Source organism: Phoca vitulina, unplaced genomic scaffold (assembly GCF_004348235.1).
Source record: "Phoca vitulina isolate PV1807 unplaced genomic scaffold, GSC_HSeal_1.0 scaffold33, whole genome shotgun sequence".
In the NCBI taxonomy this organism is placed as follows: Eukaryota; Metazoa; Chordata; class Mammalia; order Carnivora; family Phocidae; genus Phoca; species Phoca vitulina.
Window position 1 is genome coordinate 23,400,472 of NW_022589736.1, and position 22,464 is coordinate 23,422,935.

The 22,464-nt window shown below is 39.7% G+C and overlaps 1 non-coding gene across 1 annotated transcript; it reads left to right on the top strand.

The window, feature by feature from the left end:
• The first annotated feature begins 18,352 nt into the window (after window positions 1-18,352).
• Window positions 18,353-18,454, top strand: LOC116645702. The gene has a single exon (XR_004302004.1). It is a non-coding gene; the product is annotated as a U6 spliceosomal RNA (small nuclear RNA).
• Window positions 18,455-22,464: the final 4,010 nt, after the last annotated feature.

Consider the following 22,464-nt stretch of genomic DNA (forward strand, 5'->3'; position numbering starts at 1 on the left):
TAGTATCTAGTCTTAGCTGCATTGAAAGAACCTTTTTTTCTGTGCTCCGTGTAAAAGTGGTTCATTCCATTTATTCGGCACAAAGCATACGCTAACCGGTGGCATTTGATACCCGTAGGCTCCTCTTACGTCTCCTGAGTTGTCTCTTTAGAGCCTGGGGGTCAAGAGAGATGGCTCTAGTCCTGTTGCCCAGGTTTAACACTGGGCTTGTCACTAACCGTGTCATCACGTTCTTCAACTTCCCTAAGCCTCGTGTAGCCATCTGTAAAACGGGGCTCCTCATAACGCTTCCTCACAGGGTGGCAAAGATCAAATGAGATAGCACCAAAAATGCTTAGCAGGCGAGCCAGGCTCATCGGAAGCTCTCGGCGAAGTTTAGCTATTGGAGGTAAATGTGTCTTTTTGATAAGCCACACGTATTTACTCTAGCAAAAGATCGAGTGCCCATAAAATTAGGGGATACCCCATAGCTGACCATCTTCCTTTCGGGGGACTCAAGTTGACAGAGCATTTAGGAGAAGTTGGCCGGGAGAAGCTGGTTTCTCCCCCTCATCTTTAAAGGGAGCGGAGAAAAAGCAGTGTGGTCTGGTTCTGAGGAAAACCAGGTCAAGCTTTGTTTCCCATTTAGAAGACATCCTGTGCATAAACGCGTATCGCGATTCCCAGAATTCCTTCGTGACAGCTTCCTCAGCGCAGGGGCAGGGAGGGTTTTCTCAGGCTGGGCCTACACAGATCAGCCTCAGAAGAGAAAGCCAAATAATTCCTATTTTTGGCCTTGTGCTTAGAAAAAGGGGACAAACTGCTTGTTTCAAAAAACTTTCTGGGACATGAAACAACAGTGTTCTTTTTTTTTTTTTTTTTTTTAAAGGGGAGGCGATCTAGTAGGCTGTCCAGTTTCACTCTTAGGATAAGACACTTTTTTCTCTCTCATGTGCTGATTCTTAGACGTTACTCTCTGAATTTCTCCTAGCTGGTGTCCCCGGATATGTAAGAAACACAAAGTGTGGATAGGAGAGGGCTGAGTTTTCCCATTAAGCTTCTCAGCCATAATCGGAGGCCCGAGGTGGCCTCTGTGGTTGGGGATCCCCTCAGCAGTTCCTGGGGGGGGGGGGTGGGGGTGTGGGGGTGTGGGGTGGGGGTGGGGTGTTGGTGGGGGGACGAACGACCAAGAGTGTAGTCTTGGGCTCTCTTCTCACGGTCTATCTTGCTGTCACACCTCTTCCTCTGATACCTTCTCGTCATGCTTTTAACTGTCAGGCCAGTGTGCTTGCCTCACGATCTGCTAAGATGGCAGCACTGCTTCTGGGAGTGAGCTCAGGGAGAGCGTTCCCCTCCCCCACTCTGGTCCCACGGGGCCACACTTTTGTCTGCAGGGCATCTTTCTAGTCTCCTCTACTGTCAACTTTTCCCGTCTCAGGCGAAGATTTCGTATTCTCACCTCACAAACGGAAGCTTCTTCCTACACGTGCACATGTGGAAAACACCTTCCCTTCTCCAGTCTCGTCAAGGAAGGAAGGAGCCTCTTGGATCAACGCAGTCGGTCTCTTCCCTCTAAAAAGCAAACACGCAGAAACAAGATTTTCACACACGAAATCATGAAGACTCAACCCCATCTATGTATTTTTTAAAATAGTAGATGACATTCTAAGAATTCTATCAAGTGCTCAAAGAACTTGGACATAAAAACATTTGGTTTTTAAAATGGTCATATTTATACATATGAACAAATAAAAGGGAACTCATAAAGGAAGAAAAAAAATCTTCCAACGAAACACATCAAAATATATGGCTCAGTGTGAATATTCTCATTTTCTCTCATTTTATCATCTGAATTACTTAATATGAATTTTTTTAAAAGAGATTATTTTTTTAAATAATCTCTACCCCCAACATGAGGCTTGAACTCACGGCTCTGAGATCAAGAATCGCATGCTCTACCAGCTGAGCCATCCAGGTGCCCCTGAATTACTTAATATGAATTTATTTTCCTGGAAACTTTAACTACATATAGGAAGGCCATATAGCCTTGTATTAAAGAGTGCCCTTTTGTATCAGACCCATCTCGGTTTAACTCCTACCTTGGCTTCTTTTCTTGTAGCATAGACTTGAACAAACCACTTAACCTTTCCAAGCCTTAGCATCCTTACCCCTGAAATGAATCTTTTTTTTTTTTTTCTGGTGTGCTATTGTGATTTATAATAAAAAGTACGTATTTGATCTTTTTAAATTATTTTTTTATTAACATATAATGTATTATTTGTTTCCGGGGTACAGATCTGTGATTCATCAGTCTTACACAATACACAGCGCTCACCAGGACACACACCCTCCCCAATGCCCATCACCCAGCCACCCCATCCCTCCCACGTCCCTCCACTCCAGCAACCCTCAGTTTGTTTCCTGAGATTAAGAGGCTCTTATGGTTTGTCCCCCTTTCTGGTTTTGTCTTGTTTCATTTTTCCCTCCCTTCCCCTATGATCCTTTGTCTTGTTTCTCAAGTTCCTCATATCAGTGAGATAATATGATAATTGTCTTTCTCCGAATGACTTATTTCGCTCAGCATAATACGCTCTAGTTCTATCCACGTCATTGCAAATGGCAAGATTTCATTTTTTGATGGCTGCATAATATTGCATTGTATATATATACCACATCTTCTTTATCCATTCATCTGTTGATGGTCATTTAGGCTCTTTCCATAGTTTGGCTATTGTGGACTTTGCTGCTATAAACATTGGTGTTGGTCTTCATCCAGTTTCTGACACAGAGCTCCTAAGAGCCTTGGAATTTCCTGTGATGAGAGCAATTAAGGTGTCTTTTGTTATGTTAAAGAGGTGACCTTTGGAACACACCTAAAGATGGGAGCTGGTTGTCAGAAGAAGCCACCCTGATTGGAGGGTGGGAACTTTCAGTCCCAGTCCCCTCCCCCCACCCCTGACATTTTTATGGAGAGAACTCTCCATAAAAATTCAAAAGGCCAGGGTTTGGAGAGCTTCCAGTTTGGTGAACACATGGGGATTTGAGGAGTGTGGTGCCCCTGGAGAGGGCATGGAAGCTCCGCGATCTTTCCCCATACCTTACCCCATGCATCCCTCCCACGTGGTCTTTCTGATTTTAGCCTTCCACAACAAAGCGTAATCTAGGGGCAGCCTGGGTGGCTCAGTCATTAAGAGTCTGCCTTCGGTTCAGGTCATGATCCCAGGGTCCTGGGATTGAGCCCCACATTGGGCTCCCTGCTCGGTGGGAAGCCTGCTTCTCCCTCTCCCACTCCCCCTGTTTGTGTTCCTGCTCTCGCTATCTCTCTCTCTGTCAAATAAACAAAACCTTAAAAAAAAAAACAAAACGTAATCTAGTGAGTAAACTGTCTCTCTGAGTTCTGTGAGCTGCTCTAGCAAATTAATCTAACCCAAAGAAGGGGTTGTGGGAACCTCGGATCTATAGCTACCACTGGTTAGGTGACAACCTGGGCTTGTACTTGGTGTCAGAAGAGGGGGCAGTCTCATAGGACTGATCCCTTAAGCTGTGGGATCAACACCATCTCCAGGTAGCTAGTGTCAGGACTGAGTTGAATTGTAGGACACCCAACTTGGTGAGGAAAAAAACCCCACCATTGGAATTTGGTGTCAGAATCCTAGTGAGTATTAAAGGAGAAAATATATGCAGACATGTAGCCCAGTGCCTGATGCACAGGACGTGTTCAATAGAAGACAGCCCATTTTCGTGGCAGGCCTGCAATATAGTCACTGGACGAGGCACTGAGTCTGTGCTTCTCCTTACAGACGGGCGGAATCGGTGCAGGTGACTGATGGCTTAGGGGAAAGATGCTCCTCCCTCGGTTCTATCTTACACAGCACAAAACTAAACAAAATGGAATACTGGCAGTTAGCTGGTAAGGTGATCAAAAGACAGGGCCAAGCTTCTCTCTTGGCACACGTTGTACTCAGTGGCCCATGGCAGACACCTAGAAGTTATGTTCGCCTCTCACTCCAGCCCCATATCCAATCAGTCCCCAGAGTCAGCCTATTCTGTCTGTAAATCCAGTGTCTCTCCAGGGGAGCTTTATAGTTTATAGCATCATCATTTCGGCCCGATTTAAACATCCTCCAATCTGGTTTACCTAAGTTCTCTTATTAAAAAAGTATTAAGCACCCGCTCTATGCCAGGTGCTAAGAAAAAAAAAAGGCAAGAGAAGTGTTCTAATAAAGGTCTATATAAGACAACACAGGAAAGGAGCAGGAATGCGTGGTTATATGGACGTGGAGCCCAAGAGGATTATCTGGACTGGAAAGAAATAACCGGGAGTGAATGAGTCCCCCTAAGAAAGGTATATAGAAGGAAAAGAGAAGAATGCTAGGCACAGGACTGGGGCTGGGGGCAGGGACGAAAATTTAAGGGTAAGCAGACAAGGAGGAAAGGAAGGAGCTGAGAAGAGCTTCCAAAAATGCGGAAAGAGAAACAGAAAACAGGGGTGTAGGGGAAGCAAAAGAAGTCCGGGGGAGAGAGGGGTCTGAAGTTTCTAATACAACCGAGAAATCAAGCGTAGGTAGCAAGTGTAGACACCTGAGCTGAGGAGCTTCAGGTAATTGTTCGCCATTGTGAGTGTGGTTTCCGTGGCGTGGTGGGAACAGAAGCCAGATCCCAAGTGGGGGAAGAATGACTGGCAGATGAAGAGTGGAGAAAGCGAGTATGAGTGACTCTTCCTTTGGAAGAAGGGAGAGAGATGAGAATATAAACAAGTGAACACCGTGTACCAAGTGATAACCAGGGGCGCACAGACCAGGCGGGACATACACCAGTTACCTGTGGGCTCTGGAGTCAGGGTCCCTGGCTGTGAAAGCCGACTCTGTCGCTCTCCTGTGACAGTATCTCAATTCCTTCATCTGTAAAATGGGGATCGTCATAGGATTTTTATAAAGATTAAAGGTGAGGCGCCCGGTATAGAGTAACTACTCAATACATATTATCCTTAACTCCTCTATTCAAAGTGTTATGGAGACAGCATAAAAGGTGGCGGTTCTGCTGGCTGAGTGGAGTAAGAGAAAAATTTGTAGAGGAGTCTTGGAAGCTGGATGGCAAAGGGCAAGTAAGACTTTTTCAGGTGGAGAAAAAAACAATCAAAAAGCATATGTGAGAAGGGAACACAAATTAGATAAACAAAGACAAGTGAATGAAATTGCAGGGTGGGTTTGGTCCACAACCACACCAGGAATTTGGAAAGATCCATTTCTAAGATATAAACCCATTTTTTTTTGTCTTAAAAGCTTTTATTTTGAGATAAATGTAGATTCACATGTAATTGTAATGAATAACATGGAGAGAGATCTCACATATCCTTCACCAGGCTTTCGCCAATGATAACATCTTGCATAATTACAGTACGATGTCACAGCCAGGGAATGACATTGGTACAATCCACCCACCTTATTCAGATTTCACTAGTTTTATACACACTCTGTGTGTGTGTGCCTCTGTGTGTGTGTATTTTATGTTATTTTATTACACGTATGTATTCGTGTAACCACCACCACGATCAAGATGCAGGAAAGTGCTATCACTGCAATCATCCCTCATGCTACCCTTTCTCGGTGCATTTTTAATGTTTGCTGCTGAGAAGACAAAGAAGAGGAAGACAGAGGAAAATATTTTTTTCTCTTTGGGCGAAAGAAAGGCCGGCCTTGGGAAAAATTCTGAAATCATTGGGCACCTGCCCTCTTCCCTTTTGGAACGCCTCCCCTGCCTTGTGCATTTATCTGCATTTCTCTAGGAAACCTTTCTCAGCAAAGTGATTGAAGAACTGTAGTTGATTAATTTAATGTATACTTAGGTATGAATGACTTGAAGATTGTTATGTCAGCCAGAAGCTGCAGTTTTGAAGAAAAGAGCGTGCTTGCTGTTTGCACACCATTTCTTATGGGTGTTTTTTGTTGTCTAACAAAGTGAAATGAAACAATTCCCATAGTGTGTGGCAGCATAAGCGGGGGGCCAAGATTACAAAAAAGGCCAGCCCCTTCTTGAAATCTGACCTCATGCTATGGTCTCATAAGCAGATACTGATGTTTATAACTTTCATTTGTCTACTCCTGTACCTTTAGGTTTTTCTAGATATTCCACGTGTTTTTCCACCGTGTTCCTTGTCACGGTAGCAAGGAAGAGATGGGAAAAGGGGAGGAGGGAATGTGCAGCAGCAGATGTGAAAATCAGGTGTTTCTAAGTCACTGATACCTGTAAAGGTGACCACATACTATTTTAATTCCCTCTTATTAAGATACAAGCTCTTGAGAGAAAATTCTATGTTCATGACTTTTACTTCTTTTCCCTTCCTTCCTTTCTTCCTTTCTTCTTTCTTTCTTTTCTGTGCCCAACGTGGGGCTTGAACTCACAACCCCTAAATCAAGAGTCACGTGCTATACCGACTGAGCCAGCCAGGCGCCCCTTTGACTTCTACTCCTTGAAAAATATTGTACATAAGTCATGACTACAGATGAAAGTCAATGGTTTTCTTTAGTGAGGGAAAACTACATCATACATTTATTATTTGTGTTTTGCTTTAACTTTCTATTTCAAAACCAAGTTGCTTGGCATCGTGAATGCCTTTGGTCTTGCTTATGGCCCTTGTATATATCTGGACCAGGTTGTACTGGCCTTTTGGAGAATTACTTTAACTGAATTGTGCTACTTGGCTATGGGGGCACGTGGGTAAGAAACAGTCCTGTGAAATTCATCATCACCTTTGTCGTAAGGATATTGCTGAAAATGGACTTCATTCCATTGCATGGTGTTCCGTTTATGAACATCCTTAGGAGACTGTCTTTATAGTCTTAATATGAAGAATAGTCATACTTCTCTTGATGGAATGGTCTGGTTTTACAATATAGGCACTGTAATTGTGTTTGGTCTTTGCAAAGACTGCTAGAAAGCCTAGAATGCATCTGTGGTTCAACCTGAGCAAGTGCCTTTCGCATACTGGCCTAATTCCTGGCCCCACTTACATTCCTGTTCTCTTTCTCATATGCTCCTAATTAATGTTCTTTTCATATATACTATGTATCTTCCAAAGCTACCTTAATTTCTTTTTGATGTAGAATAGTAGCTTAAGAACATAAGATCTGGGGTCCAAATGTCTCATTTCAAATTTTTGGTCACCACTTACTGACTGTACAACCCTAGGCAAGTTATTTAATGTCACCAAACCTCAGTTTTCTCATCTGCAAAATGGGGTTAAGAGTTCTACTTCATAGAGTCTTGTGAGGATTAAAGGAGGTAAGTCACGAAAAAGACTGAGCACAATATCTGGCCCAAAAGAGAGCATTCAGCAAATTCATGTCATTATTGCTCTTACTGACAACGTTTTATGTTAATATTAGCACACATGATATAAGCATACACATATATGAAAAAATATGATCATAACTCTTAGGAAATGGCTCTTTTTCCTCCACGTTTATTTGAAATTCACATGCCTTGATATTCATTACAAGCTAGTTTCAGGAAATAGATTTTCAAGTGTTAACAGCTCAAATCAAGGCAAAAGATTATATGTGATAATTAGCATCAGCCTTAGATAGCTATACAGAAATGTAATGCTTTTCCTCTTTGTGTTTCTCTTAGACATAGAAGCTAGTGTCAATCTTTAGGCTAATGTATCTATTTACATAGTAGTTCTAGAAGTGTTAGTGAAATGCAGATTATCTTATCTTGCAATTTAAATGAAATATTGCACAGATAATTTCAGAAAGGAATTTTCCAGATAGCAAGACATAGTCCTCAGCAACACAAAAAACCAGAAACAATACTAGATCTAATTCTGTAAGAGTGCAGCCATGTGCTGAGTGCACCATTTCATTTTTAAGGACATAGATTTAATTTCATGTGACAATCTGGCATCAAAGTTTTCCTCTGGTCTTCTTTTTTCCAAATAGCCCTGTAAATATGAAAATGCAATCAAATAGGAAAAGATTAAATTTGTGAGACTATTTGCAGGGCACCAAGGTTATTATGAAGGCAGCAAATGAACAAAATAGATTAAGGAAAATGCCAAAGAAAGTTGCATGATATAAACACATCTAACATAACTAATGAGAATCCTACGTGCACAATAAAATGTCACCCTCTATAGCTAGCTCATTGTTTTCTATACCATTTCCATCTATCATATTTATCAAAGAAATGTAATAACTCTTCAGGATATCATATTAATTCATGCAATATTTTTCTCTCTCTACCAAGGCAAGGAGGGGAATTTTGCATTAGTAGTAGGTTTTATTTTCCTCAATACTAAAAAATCTTTTGCAACATTCCTTTATTTAAAAGGGTTGAAGTTAGCAAGCTAGGGGCACCTGGCTGGCTGGCTCAGTCGGTGGAACGTGCGACTTTTGATCTCAGGGTCCTAAGTTTGAGCCCCAGGTGGGGTGTAGACATTACTTAAAAATAAAATCTTAAAAAAAATTTTTTTAAATAAAAAAATAAAAAAGAAATAAAAATAAAGTTAGTAATCTATGTTAAAGGCATATGAGTATAAAACTAACTCTTAGTGACTTATACCTAAATATTTAAAAATTCTTTTGTTGTTTACAAGAAAAATAATAATACAGTGCAATTTTCTATGCCAAAAAATTAATTTGAAGGTCTATCTCATTTATTTTCTTAATGACTTCATTTATTTGCACTATATAACTCATTTTAGTTCTGATTGTGCTTTTAAAAAAAATAGAATATATATTTATCTATTTTAATGGCACATGTTGAATGAATCGCCAGTGAAATTTGATTTAATGGTAAGGAATTCCTTATCGTGACTTAAAATACATAAGTTATAGGGACGCCTGGGTGGCTCAGTCGGTTGGGCATCTGCCTTCAGCTCAGGTCATGATACAGGGGTCCTGGGATCGAGCCCCATGTTGGCTTCCCTGCTCAGTGGGGAGTCTGCTTCTCCCTCTTCTTCCAGCTGTGCCCTCTCTCGCTATCTCTGTCTCTCTCTCTCTCTCAAATAAATAAATAAAACCTTTTTTTAAAAAAGATTTATTTATTTATTTGAGAGAGTGAGAATGAGAGAGAGAGAGAGTACATGAGAGGGGGGAGGGTTAGAGGGAGAAGCAGGCTCCTCGCCGAGCAGGGAGCCCGACGCGGGACTCGATCCAGGGACTCCAGGATCATGACCCGAGCCGAAGGCAGCCGCTCAACCAACTGAGCCACCCAGGCGCCCATAAATAAATAAAATCTTAAAAAAAAAACACATGAGTTATAGATCTGAGGTCCAATAACATTTTTTCCTTCCCTCTCATGGTCTTCTTGTGCAATAATTTAACAGAAGATACTCAGGAAGTCCTTGATATGTTCCAAGTTGTCTGCCCGACATTGGCCTAGCCTAATAACTTTGCAGATATGCTGATCTCTGTCATCTGCAGAAGTCAGGGGCATTAACACCCTCAGCCTGGCCTGTTCTATTGTTACTATGCCATCTTGGCAGTTCTTTTTTTTTTTAAATTTTGTTTGTTTTTTTTTTTTAAAGATTTTGTTTATTTATTTATTTGACAGAGAGAGAGAAACAGCATGAGAGGGGATAGGGTCAGAGGGAGAAGCAGGCTCCCCGCTGAGCCGGGAGCCCGATGTGGGACTCGATCCCAGGACTCCGGGATCATGACCTGAGCCGAAGGCAGTCGCTTAACCAACTGAGCCACCCAGGCACCCCATCTTGGCAGTTCTGCTTATCCCCTTGCCCTCATATTTCTCCTCTGTTCTTAGGAGAAAAGTAATTGAATGGCACTCACCAAAGTTTTGAGATGCACTTAGAAAACCATGGTCAAGGGTGGTACATAGGGCAGTCACTGATGTATGCTTAAAGTATCTTCCTTTCATATCATTTATTTTCAGAAGTCAGTATTAGTATTCCAACTTTTGGATCGTGAGACCACAGCATAGACAGAATGAATGAATTTCTAAAGTTAGCAGGGGAGTTGAAAATAGAAGTCACATTTCCAGAATCTTAATCATCTGTTTTAAACTTCAAGTATTTTGACAAGCAGATAGTTCTATGAAGAATTTTATCTTGATTTAGAAGGTTGATGCTTTTCACTGGAGTTTGTCCAAATTGCACTGAAATGCACTGATGGGAAAGAAACAAATTTTTATGATGTATTCATTATCACCTAATACTCTATATACATTAATTCAGGTGAGTTAGTCCTTATAGCATCTTGACATGGTGACTGTTGCTGTCCCCATTTTACAGATTAAAAACAAAAACAGAGATTCAAAAAGAGATGAGTCCCAGCCTCCTGGTTTAGATTTGGGATCACTATTCCAAAGTGGGAGAGCAAAACATTAAGTGTTGTGAAATATTTTCAAATTTTACTGTAAATTTTATGTACTTACTGGTGGTTTTTATGGGAAAAAAAAAAAGCAATGTGTAATTAAAAAAAAAAAGAGTGAAAAGGATTTTCTTGCCCTGGAACACGCAGTCTGCTCACTTTCCTGGAGCCTCTACTCAAAGATTTGGAGGCAATATACTGTTTTCGTATTAAAACAATCTCTGCTCTATTAGGGGGTTAGCGCAAAATTCATTAATGTCTGTATAATGTTTTAAAACAAAATAAAAAACTTCAAAGACGTTTATGAGCACTATAGCGATGTTCCAGACTTCCCAGGGGCAGGGTTTTCCTCTCCTCTGTTGTTGGGGCACTCGATGAAAAGTTGGAGAAGCCTGAGGTTCCTTTTTAATTACGACAATTGTTCCTTGGGTTTTGCCACGTCACTTCCTGGTCGTCTTTCAAAGTCGAGGAGGATTTACTTCTCAGAAAAATCAACTTCAGCGGGGGAAATGAATTACTCTCCCTGGGAGGATGGCAGATCCAATCTATGAAAACAAAATTATATTTGGAAGAAAAAGAAAACTTCTTTTAGCAGTGGCTGGATGTAATCAAACTTCTCTAGATCAAAGCCAGTTAGCGGCATGCTTGATGTTAGCAGTGAGAAGAGATGTTTTGGCTGTGCATGCCTACCAGCAGAAAACACCAGAACCCTGAAACTCTCCAATGCCTTTTGCACCTACAATTTCTTTGATGGTCACTTAAAATGTCTGGGGACCCCCTCAACATGCTGAGGTCTTAATCTACTTCTTCTCGCTCTCCGTGGCTCCCCCTGGGCCCTTACTCCTCCATGGGAGACAGTGTCCTCCCTGCGTTCCCTCACAGTCATCTCTCTCAGCAGGTCCTCTGGCACCCCATCCTAACTGCTCATTTAGTCATCATCTTTTTTTTTTTTTTTTTTTTTTTGCCAGACTGTAAGCTCTGCAAGGGCAGGTAAAAATGTTCCATGAATGAACGAGTGTTCGATGAATGAATGACTTCTCCCCGTGGCTTTCTCAGCAAGGGGGGAGGATGGTTCCCACCAGAGTTGCCCTGTTCTTCACAGGCTCCTAGAGAATCATTAGCCCCCTTCCCACCTCAAGGAACCTGGCTCAAGTTCCTGGAGGGGGGGTCAGGTGTAGGTCAGATGATGTTTGAGAAACACCAAGCAGTCACTTCTGCAAAAAATTAACCAGTAAGTCAGAGTCCAGACACTTTGGCCCTTACCTTTGGGCAGTTCGTGGCCCATCCACAGTCAGCAATATGAAGTTAGAGGTGGCTGTTGACTTCCCTCTTTATTTGATGGTTTTATTCCATCAATCTCAATATGTGGAGATGAAAAGTATAGTTCTGAAGTCAGATTGCTGAGGTTGAAAACCAGTTCCATCGCTCTGGGCAAATCACTTCCCCTTGATAAACCTCGGTTCCATCATCTGTGAAGTGGGGCCAATACCAGCCCACCTCACATAGTTACCATGAGGATTAAAGGAGATAAACCCTGAAAAGCATTTAACATGGTGCCCCGCACATAGTTTGTACTGTAAATATGAATATAAATATTGTAGTATAATATTGTAGCTGGCAGGAGACCCTCATATGCTGGGATTCCCTGAATGTGTGGCACACATAGTTTAGGCTCCTATATTGTTTGCACACACACATAGACCCACACACACACACACACACACACACTCACGCCATGTGCATGTACCGGTTGATGAAATCAAACAAGGAGCTCCATGCTTATTCTGGAAATGGATTAATTGAATTAAGGAAAGCAAAGGCATGCTTGTATTATGAGTCCATGACCTAATCAGAGAGGAAAAAAAAAAAGCAGACATACAATCTATTCCAAGAAAAAACCAATCTCCTTGGAGGCTGGCCCACAGAATTGCAGCCGTCTCTGCCCCCGTGGACGTTACTCTCTGCTCCGGCATTCCTTCCGAGCTGCTGTGGGATGCTGGACCTGGCAACATATTTTTAACTGAATGAAAAACACATCAGGGTCCCCAAAAGGTGAAAGCTTAGTGTCTGCCAGGGTGATGTGGGCTTTTGGATACTTCTGTCTGGAGGCCAAAATACCTAAAACTCAAAGATGAAAGATGTGCTCCATCTGGGAGGGAACTTAAGGAAGGATCCGGGCTCCTCTCAGGCAGGACAGTGGCCTGGCCAATGCCACAGTGAGACCAGGAAAGGGCCCTTCTTCTGCTGCCCAGCCTCCCTGGTGAGATGAGCCTCCTCCTTGCAAGCTTATGAATATCAATGAGACCAAACCACGTGCAACAGAGCCAGAACATATTGCAACAGCCAAATTGCGAGTTGGCTCCTAAAGCTTGGCCAAAGGAGCATATAATTCAAACCCTGGGGCTGAGACTGGCAACGCGCCTGAGCCTAAGGAGGGATAGAAGAAACCTCCGCTCAAACCTCTGAAACCTCTGGCAGATCAAGAGGAAAGAATAAGGGAGCAGGCGTGCAGGGCTATCGTCACTGCCCTGTAAACACTCTCGACCCCGGGCGGTCATCCAGAAGTCAAAGTGAAGTGTTCTCCGCTGAAGCAAGGCATGAGCAAAGAACCCAATGCCCAGAAGGCGCACTCTGATTTGGCATAAATAAGAACTTCATGAACTTCATCAAAGCAGGGAAATTCTTTCATTCAACAAATAATTACGGGGCAGTCACTGTATGTCAGGCTCTCTGCTAGGCACTGGGATTAGGATGGAAAAGAGGAAACAGTTCCTGATCTCAACTAGTTTACAGTGGTAGGGGTGTGTGTGGGGGGGGGGGGGGGGGGGGAACTAAAGGGGGTAAAGGAACGAGAACAAGCAGGAAAGAATTTCAGTGTGCCATGCTGTCCTGTTCCCATGTCTCGAAGTTCATTCCTTTATAGGAGGTAGTGTTCCATAATTTGTTTTTCTATTCTCCCGTGGATGACATTTGTTGTGTTTCCAGTTTGGGACTCTTATGAAGAAAGCGGTGATGAACGTTCATGTCTTCACAGGATGTACCTTTTCATTTCTCCTGGGTTAATATCTAGAAATGGAATTGTGGGGTTAGATGGTAAGTGTATATTTAACTTCATGAGAAACCAAATGTTTTCCGAAGTGGCTGTACCATTTTGCATTTCTTTTTTTTAATTTTTAAAATTATTTATTTATTTCTTTTTAAGATTTTATTTACTTATTTGACAGAGAGAGACACAGCGAGAGAGGGAACACAAGCAGGGGGAGTGGGAGAGGGAGAAGCAGGCCTCCCGTGGAGCAGGGAGCCTGATGCGGGGCTCGATCCCAGGACCCTGGGATCATGACCTGAGCCGAAGGCAGACGCTTAACGACTGAGCCACCCAGGCGCCCCCATTTTGCATTTCTATCCTCCGTGTATGAGAGTCTATCCTCATCAACATTTGCTTTTACCTGTTTAAAACAATTGAGTCATCATGGAGGGTGTATGGTGGTAGCCAGCTGTGGTTTTATTCGCATTTCCCTAATGATTGATGATGAGGAGCTTTTTCTTTCCCTTCATGTTCTTATTTGTGATTAGTGCATTTTCTTTGGTGAAATGTCTGTTCAAATAATTTGACCCATTTAAAAAATCAGATTGCTTGCCCTGTTATTATTTTGTGAATTCTTTACAAATTCTGGATATGAGTCCTTATCAGATTTTGCAAATATTTTCTCTCAATATGTGGCTGGCCTTTTCACTTTCTTAACGATGTTATTTTGAGGAGCAAAAGTTTTAAATTTCGGTACCTCCAATTTATTATTTTTAGTTCATGGTTTGTGCCTTATGTCCTAAGACATTTTGTCTAGTCCCAAATCACAAAGATTTTTCTTCTGTTTTGTCCTAGAAGTTTTATGGTTTTGACTTTCCATTTAAGTTGAGAACACATTTTGAGGTAATTTTCTTATGTAATATGAGATAAAAGTTGAGGCTCTTTTTTTTTTTTTTTTTTTTTGTCACATGAAAGAATCACTTGCTGAAGAGACTGTCTTTTCCAAATTGATTTCAACTATTTGTTAAAAAGACCATCTTTTCACGGTTGATATTTTGTCACCTTTATTGAAAGCGAAATGATCATTTATGTGTGGGCTTATTTCTAGACTCTTGAACCAGTTTCGTAGATCTCTATGTCTATCCTTATGCTAACACCACACTGTCTTGATTATTTTAGCTTTACATTAAGATTGTTCTTCTCCAAAATTGTTTTGACTGTTCTAGGTTTTTGCATCTGTATGTAAATTTCTACAAAAAAAATCCTGCTGGACTTTTGACTGGAATTGCATTGAACTGATAGATCAATTTAGGGAGAATTGATATCTTAGCAATATTGAGCCAATTGAACGATGAACAAAGTATGTCTCATCATTTACTTAGATCTTCATTAATTTATCTCAGCAAAGTCTTGGAATTTTCCATGTACATACCATCACATATTTTGCTAAATTTATCCATAAGTATTTCATGCTTTGTGATGCCACCATAAATGATATTATTTAAAAATCTTCAATTTCCAACTGTCTGTTGCTAGCCTCTAGAGATACAATTAATTTTGTATGTTGGCCTCGTATCCTGTGACCTTATCAGATTGACTTCTTAGCTGTAGTTACTTTTTGGCAGTTTCCTTAGGATTTTCTACATGAACAACCACAGAGCCATTTCTTCCTTTCCAAACTACATGGCTTTTATTTTGGTTTCTTGCTTTATATCATTGTCTAGGAACTCCCTTTGAATAGAAATGGCAAGAGGAGTCCTATTGACTTCCTCCCAGTTGCAGGGGAAAATAATTCAGTTTAAAATTTTTAAGATTGGTGCTAACTTTACATTTTTGGTGGATTTCCTCTATCACATTGGGAATATTTCCTTCTTTTTCTAGTTTGCTGAGAGTTGGTTTGATTTTTTTTTTTTTTATCATAAATGGGTTTTGAAATCTGTCAAATGTTTTTCTATATCTGTTGAGCTGGTTGATCATATAGCTGCTCCTTTTTAGTCTGTTACTATGGTGAATTACGTTTACTGATTTTTGCATTGTTGAATCAATCTTACAATTCTGGGATAAACCCCACTTGGTCATGGTATGTTCTTTCTTAGTATTTAACTGGATCTGATTTATTAAAATTTTAATGATTTTGTGTCTGCATTCACAAGGCGTATTGGTCTGCAGCTTTCTATCCTTTTAGTTTCTTTTTTTAGTGTTGGTATTAGAGTAAGACTAGTTTCATAAAATAAATAGGAAAATTTTCTCTTCTTTACTTTTTTTGTGTAGGATTGGTTTTATTCCTTCCTTAAATATTTGGTAGAATTCACTGATAAAGATGTCTGGAACTAATTTTTTTGTTTTGTTTTGTTTTGAAGGAAGGTTTATAACCACAACTTCAGTATCTTTAATATAAATTGAGATCTTAATATATATATAAATTGAGATCCTTAAAGTATTTCTTCTTGAGTGAACTTTAGTTGTTCTGATTTTCAGGGAATCTTTTCCTTTTATCTAATTTGATGAGTTTATTAGCTTGAAGTTATTCGTAAGTTCCCACATTATCTTTTTAGTATATGTAGAATTGTTCATACCTAATACTGGTGATTTTGTCCTCTATTTTCTTGTTCAGTGTAAGATAAAGATTTATCAGTTGTATTTTTAAACGAATCAGCTTTTGGTTTTGTTTTCTCTATTGTTTGTCCATTTATTTATTGATTTCTGATTATTTCTTTCCTTCCATTTTGATTTAAGTTGCTCTTCCTTTTCTAGTTTCTTATGGTGGAAGTTTAGATATTTGATTTAAAACTGTTTTCTTTCCAGTGTGCCTGGGTGGCTCAGTTGGTTAAGCATCTGCCTTCGGCTCAGATCATGATCTCAGGTTTCTGGTATCAAACCCCTGTGTTGGACTTCCCACTCAGCGGGGAGTCTGCTTCTCCCTATGCCCCTCCCCCTGCTCGTGATCTCTCCCTCTCTCTCAAATAAATAAATAAAATCTTTAAAAAAAAAACTGTTTGCTTTCCAACATAAGCACTGAAAGTAATAAATTTCTTTTATAGCGCTGCTTTAGGTGCATCCCACTTTTATAGGTGTTGCTTTTGTTTTCATTCAGTTAAAAATATTTTCTGATTTCACTTGTGATTTCTTTTTTGACCTATGTGTTATTTAGAAGTATGTTGTTTAATTTGCGAACATCGGAGTGTTTGCACATATCTTTCTATTATTGATTTCTAGTTAATTCTTTTGTGGTCAGAGAATATACTATGAAGGGATGATTTCAATCCTTTAAAATTTATTGAGACTTGTTTTACGGCCTCAAATATGGCCTAATTTGATAAATGGTCTATGTACACTTGAAAATAGTGTTTATTCTTCTGTTGTTAGGTGGAGTGTTTTATAAATGCCAATTAATTTAATTTGGTTAATCTGTTATTCAAGTCTTCTGTATTCTTACTGATATTCTGCCCACATATTTTAACAATTATTTTAGGAGAGGACTGTTGAAATCTACACTTACAATTTTGTGTATTTTTTCTTCTACTTCTATCAGTTTTTGCCTCATGTATTTTGAAACTCTGTAACACTGTAATGTTTCTTGATGAATTGGTTCTTTATTATTATGGTCCTATGGACTGAAATCTACTTTGTCTAATATTAATGTGGCCAATTTCGTTTCTTCTGCCTACTGCTGGCATAGAATATCTATCTATCTATCCTTTTACTCTTTTTTTGTAAGTTTTTTTGATAATTTTTTTGTCCTTTTATTTTTAATCTGCCCATGTCTTTATAGTTAAAGTTGGCTTTTTGCAGACAGCATATATTTTCTTGTAGATAGCATATCTTGCTTTTTTTCTCACCCAATCTGACGATCTTTGTTTTTTAATGGAGTGGGTTTTTAAAAATTGATTTATACTTGATATATAAATTGTATTAGTTCTAGGGGTACAATATAATGATTTGATATATATAATAATGGAGTGTTTAGATTACTTACATTCATTGCAATTATTGATACGATTGGCATTTTAGTATTTGTTTTCCATTGATCCCAATATACTCTTTGTTCTCTTTTTTCTTTGTTTCTTAATTTTTTTTGCAGATTGATTTATTTATTTTAGAGAGAGAGAGAGTGCATGAACAGGGGGAGATGCAGAGGGAGAGAGAGAGGGGAAGCAGACTCTCTGCTGAGTAGGGAGCCTGACGTGGGGCTTGATCTCAGAACCCTGAGATCATGACCTAAACCGAAACCAAGAGTCGGATGCTTAACAGACTGAGCCACCCAGGCACCCCTCTTTGTTTCTTTATTCATTTGTAGGAATCTGATCTTTTCAAGATTCCATTTTACCTCCACTATTGGCTTACTAGCTATATCTCCTTTAAAAATTGTTTTTAGTGGCTGCTCTAGGATTTACAGTATCTAACAAATCATAAGCAATCATAGTTTACCTTTATTTTTTAAACAGATTTTATTTTTAGGTAATCTCTACACTCAGCGATAGCGCTCAAACTTACAACCCTGAGATCAAGAATCACATGTTCCACTGACTGAGCCAGCCAGGCGCCCCCATGGTCTCCCTTTAAATAATCTTGTATCATTTCATGTGACATGTAAGAATAGTACACTTAAACTTAAAACAGTACACTTTCATTTTCCTCCTCTGGTCCTTGGTGAAATTGTTGTCATACATTTTGCTTGTGCATATGTTATAAACCCCACACACTTTATTACGTTTGCTTTAAATAGTCACATATCTTCTAAAGAAATTAAGTAGGAGAAAGAATGTTTTGTTTTTATACACATATTTACTCTCCCTGGTGTTCTTTATTCCTTTGTGTGGAATAAAATTTCCATCTGTTATAGTTTTTTTTTTCTCCTGCCTGAAAAGTTCCTTTAAAATTCCTGCAGTCTACTAGTCACACATTCTTTGTTTTACTAGGAAAAGCCATCTCTTTCACCTTTATCTTTTTTCTTTTTCTTCCTTTGTATGGTATGCTTACATTTATAACGTTCGGGCCTGTACATTTAAAGACACATAGAGTGCTTGGTTTGGCAGCACATAGAGTTGGAACGACACAGGGGCAGATTGGCATGGTCCCTGCCCAAGGATGATGTGCAAATTTAGAAGCATTCAAGTCTTTTGTACTGAATGCAGGGCACTTAAAAATAGTTAACATAGTAAATTTTATGTTATGTATGTTATACCACAGGTAAAAAAAAAATGCATAGAAATGGGTCCTGGCTCAGTTGGTAGAGCATGAAACTCTTGATATCAGGATTTTAAGTTGGAGCCCCAGGTTGAGTGTAGAGATTATTTAAAAATAAAATCTTAAAAAAAAAGAGAGAGAAAAAGAAAAAGGAATGGGTCTAGAAATACACATACAAAACTGTTAACATTGGCCTGCTCCTGGGAAGAGGGGTTGGGATAAAGGACAACTTCCAGATTTTTCCTTCAATTTTTCAACTTTTTATCTGAAAATTATTTCAAATATAGAAAAATTGCATGAGTAAGAGTATTACCAAGAATATCTCTATACTGCTTACCCAGATTTATCTACTAATAACATTTTATCTACTTACTTCATCTCTGTCTCATATATATATATGTGTGTGTATATATATGTATATATATGCAATCTGTGGGGAGATGATTTAAATCAATGCAAACACATTCTGCTCCTCATCAAAATTTCCATCTGGGTCCAGCATCTATTGATTTCTGCCGAATGGGTCTTTCCTATGATGGTTGCAAAATGTTTTGTGTTTTTTTTTTTCAGCTCTGCTACTCTGTCCTCATTGATCATTTGGCACTTAGTATTTGATTGTAAGCAGGAACTTCCCAGTTGTTTATATATTGATCATAGGTATGGACTCACAAATACCTGTTTTCAGTAATTTATAATTCACTCTTGTATTTATTATCTTCCTGCTCAGGTTGTCCTGGATTTGGCCAGTGGAGCCCCTACAAGCTGGCTCCTGCGTCCCAGTGATATGTGATACCCCCCGCCTCATCATGTTGAGCACTTCCTTAATATTTGGCATAAAAAGATTTTCAGGCTTTTCTTGTATCTACCTGCCCCAGTCCTGAATTTAGCCATTTCTAGGAAGAGCCTTGGTTCCTTTTAATGAGAGAAGGTATTAGAAACCAAGATCTGGGTGCAAAGTATGCTCATTGTTCCCGGGGAGTCTTTGCTTCTTATACCTTTCAGTTGGATGAACAAGAAAATCAATGGATATCTATACATGTACATGAACACATACAAATATACATAGACATCTATGTGCGTACATTGATCAATACGCATACATGGGGACATATACATATTTCATATGTATATGAATTCATAATTTCAATTGCATTCATCATCACAGGTTTCTTCTTGCCTTCTCCTATTCTATATTTGCATGTGGCTTTTTTTTTTTAAAGATTATTTATTTATTTATTTATTTGACAGAGAGAGAGAGAGCACAAGTAGGCAGAGAGGCAGGCAGAGGGAGAAGGAGAAGCAGGCTCTCCACTGAGCAGGGAGCCCAATGCGGAACTCCATCCCAGGACCCTGGGATCATGACCTGAGCCGAAGGCAGATGCTTAACCGACTGAGCCACCCAGGCGCCCTGCATGTGGCTTTTTCAGTTAGAACCTTGGGTCCCCCCACAAAATACATTTACTTATTTCCTCAAAATTGCATAGTGAATCTAAAATAATTTCAGAATTGCTTCATCCTTGCCTCTATACAAAACAAACCTACTGAAAAGAGGACAGGATTTATTTGTAATTTCCTCTGTGCCCTATTACTCCATCACAAACTGAGGGTGTTACATAGTAAAATAGTCATCCGTTGCTCAGATTAGTTCTTCTTTTTTTCTATTTTCCTTCTGTGTTGTTATACTATTCATATGAAATCTAAATGGGCTGCTGTGTTTCAGTTTGCTCTCCATTTTATATTCGTACAAATGGCCCTTCCCCCCCCCCAATCCTTACTGCCACTCTCCCCTTATAGGTAACCAGCTTCATGGTTTTCTGGTTTATCCTTCCCATCTTTCTTTTTGTAAAGGAAAATAGTCAAAGATTTTCTTTAATTTTTCCTGCTACTATGTTTTTCTTTTAACAAGCAGCTTTATTGAGGCATAATTTACATGGTATAAAATTCACCCACTTTAAGTGGCATCTAGACAAGTGTCAGTAAATTTACACAGGGGTACAACATCACCACAGTCCAGCTTTAGTTTAGAACATTGCCATCATCCCGCCAGTTTCTCTCACGCCCATTTGCAGATGGTACCCACTCCCGCCTCAGCTGCAGCAACCACTGATCTATGTTCTGTCTCTGTACTTTTACCCCTTCTATAAATTTCATATCAGTGGAATCACACAATACATAGTCTTAAGTGTTTGGTTCCTTTGACTTAACATCATGCTTTTGAGGCTCATTTGTGCTGTGGAAGGAATTAGCAGTCCTCTCCCTTTTATTGGCACATTGAATGGATGTACCGCAACCTGCTCACCCATTCACCAGCTGATGGACTTTGGGAGTGTTTCCAGCTTTTTGCTTCTCATGAATAATGCTGCTAAGAACAAGTCTTTGGACAGACATATGTTTTCATTTCTCTTGGGTAGGTACCTAGGAGTGAAATTGTTGGGTCCTATGGTAAGTGTACGTTTCACTTAAGGAACCGAGGAACTGCTTTCCAAAGTGCCTTTATTATTTTACACTCCTAGCAGTGATGTATTTATATTTGTAATGTTCATTGTAAGCAAAGGTATTCTCATAAAGTGACCAGAAGTTCTTATCTTAGGTAGGCCAGTTATTGCCCTTGTAGTCTTGCTCATTTTTTACTTATGCATCCCTTTCTTCATAAGGAGTTCAAAGGTAAGTCAGATTATTCCTTGTTGAATTACATGTATTCAGAATAAATGTGACGTAAAAAAATCCCCAGAAAATTGTTTCCTCTTTTTTAATAGGGAATGAAATGATAGAGATGACATTATTAAGGAAAGGACACCTACCCTCAATCTTTAAAAATAAAGGTCAATTTCATCAGAAACTTGAGTTTACATTCCTTCTGAAAGATAGGGCAGGAAGTGAGCTTAGTTTATGGAAGGAAGTACCTCTTATAAATGATAGCTACTCGGGAAATTAAAGTTAGGGTAGGGTCATTAACTACAAATTTTGAGAAATCAGAAGAGAATTCAAGAATCTAAAGGTTTTTTTTTTAATGAGAGAGAGAGAGAGAGAGCACAAGAGGGGGGAGGATCAGAGGGAGAAGCAGGCTTCCCGCTGAGCAGGGAGCCTGTTTCTCCCTCTGCCTCTGTCCCTCCCCCTGCTCGTGCTCTCTCTCTTGCTTGCTCTCTCTCTCAAATAAATAAATAAAATCTTAAAAATTTTTTTAAACATGTATCCTGTGCTTTAGTGAAGTGAGGGTGTATTTGGGCAGTAAAGGGGTTTTCCTGGTACTCTTTAAAATACATCATATAGACAGGAAGTTTCTTTCTCATAGGCCCGGCCCTTATAAGGCACATACGTACATGAACTAATGGGTCCAATGTTTTTAAGTTGTTAGTTTTTAAGAAAGAGGAGGATGATCCTCAGGAGTTTGGACTCTACTGGGATAAAATGAGCAAAAATATTTTATATGCCAGGAAAATATCTATCTATCTATCTATCATCTATCTATCTTTTATCTATCTGGTCAACTGTAGCTTTACACAGATGTACTTAACTGCTGAGTTTAATAAAGAGAAAAATTGAAGGATAAGAGTATGTTTCCAAAAGGCATGGCTGATATGTGTTAGTTGGCAAAATGTGCCTAATTATTTTGTAGTGCCTATTTTTTTTCCCTTTCTTTTCTTTTTTCTTTTTCTAAGTAGAGGGTGTGGAGCCTAACATGGGGCTGAAACTCACCACCCTGAGATCAAGACCTGAGCTGACATCAAGAGTCAGAAGCCCAACTGCCTGAGCCACCCAGGCGCCCCTTGTAGTGCCTGTTTTTAATTGGCGTTCTGTGTAGTTCCCTCATTTTCAGAAATCACCTCGCACACACACACACAGATGAACTCCACACTGATTTTTATCATTGTTTTCCTTTTGAAAGTTTACATCTGTATCATTGCACAGCTGGAGGATATTGGAGAAATACGACAGAGGAAATAT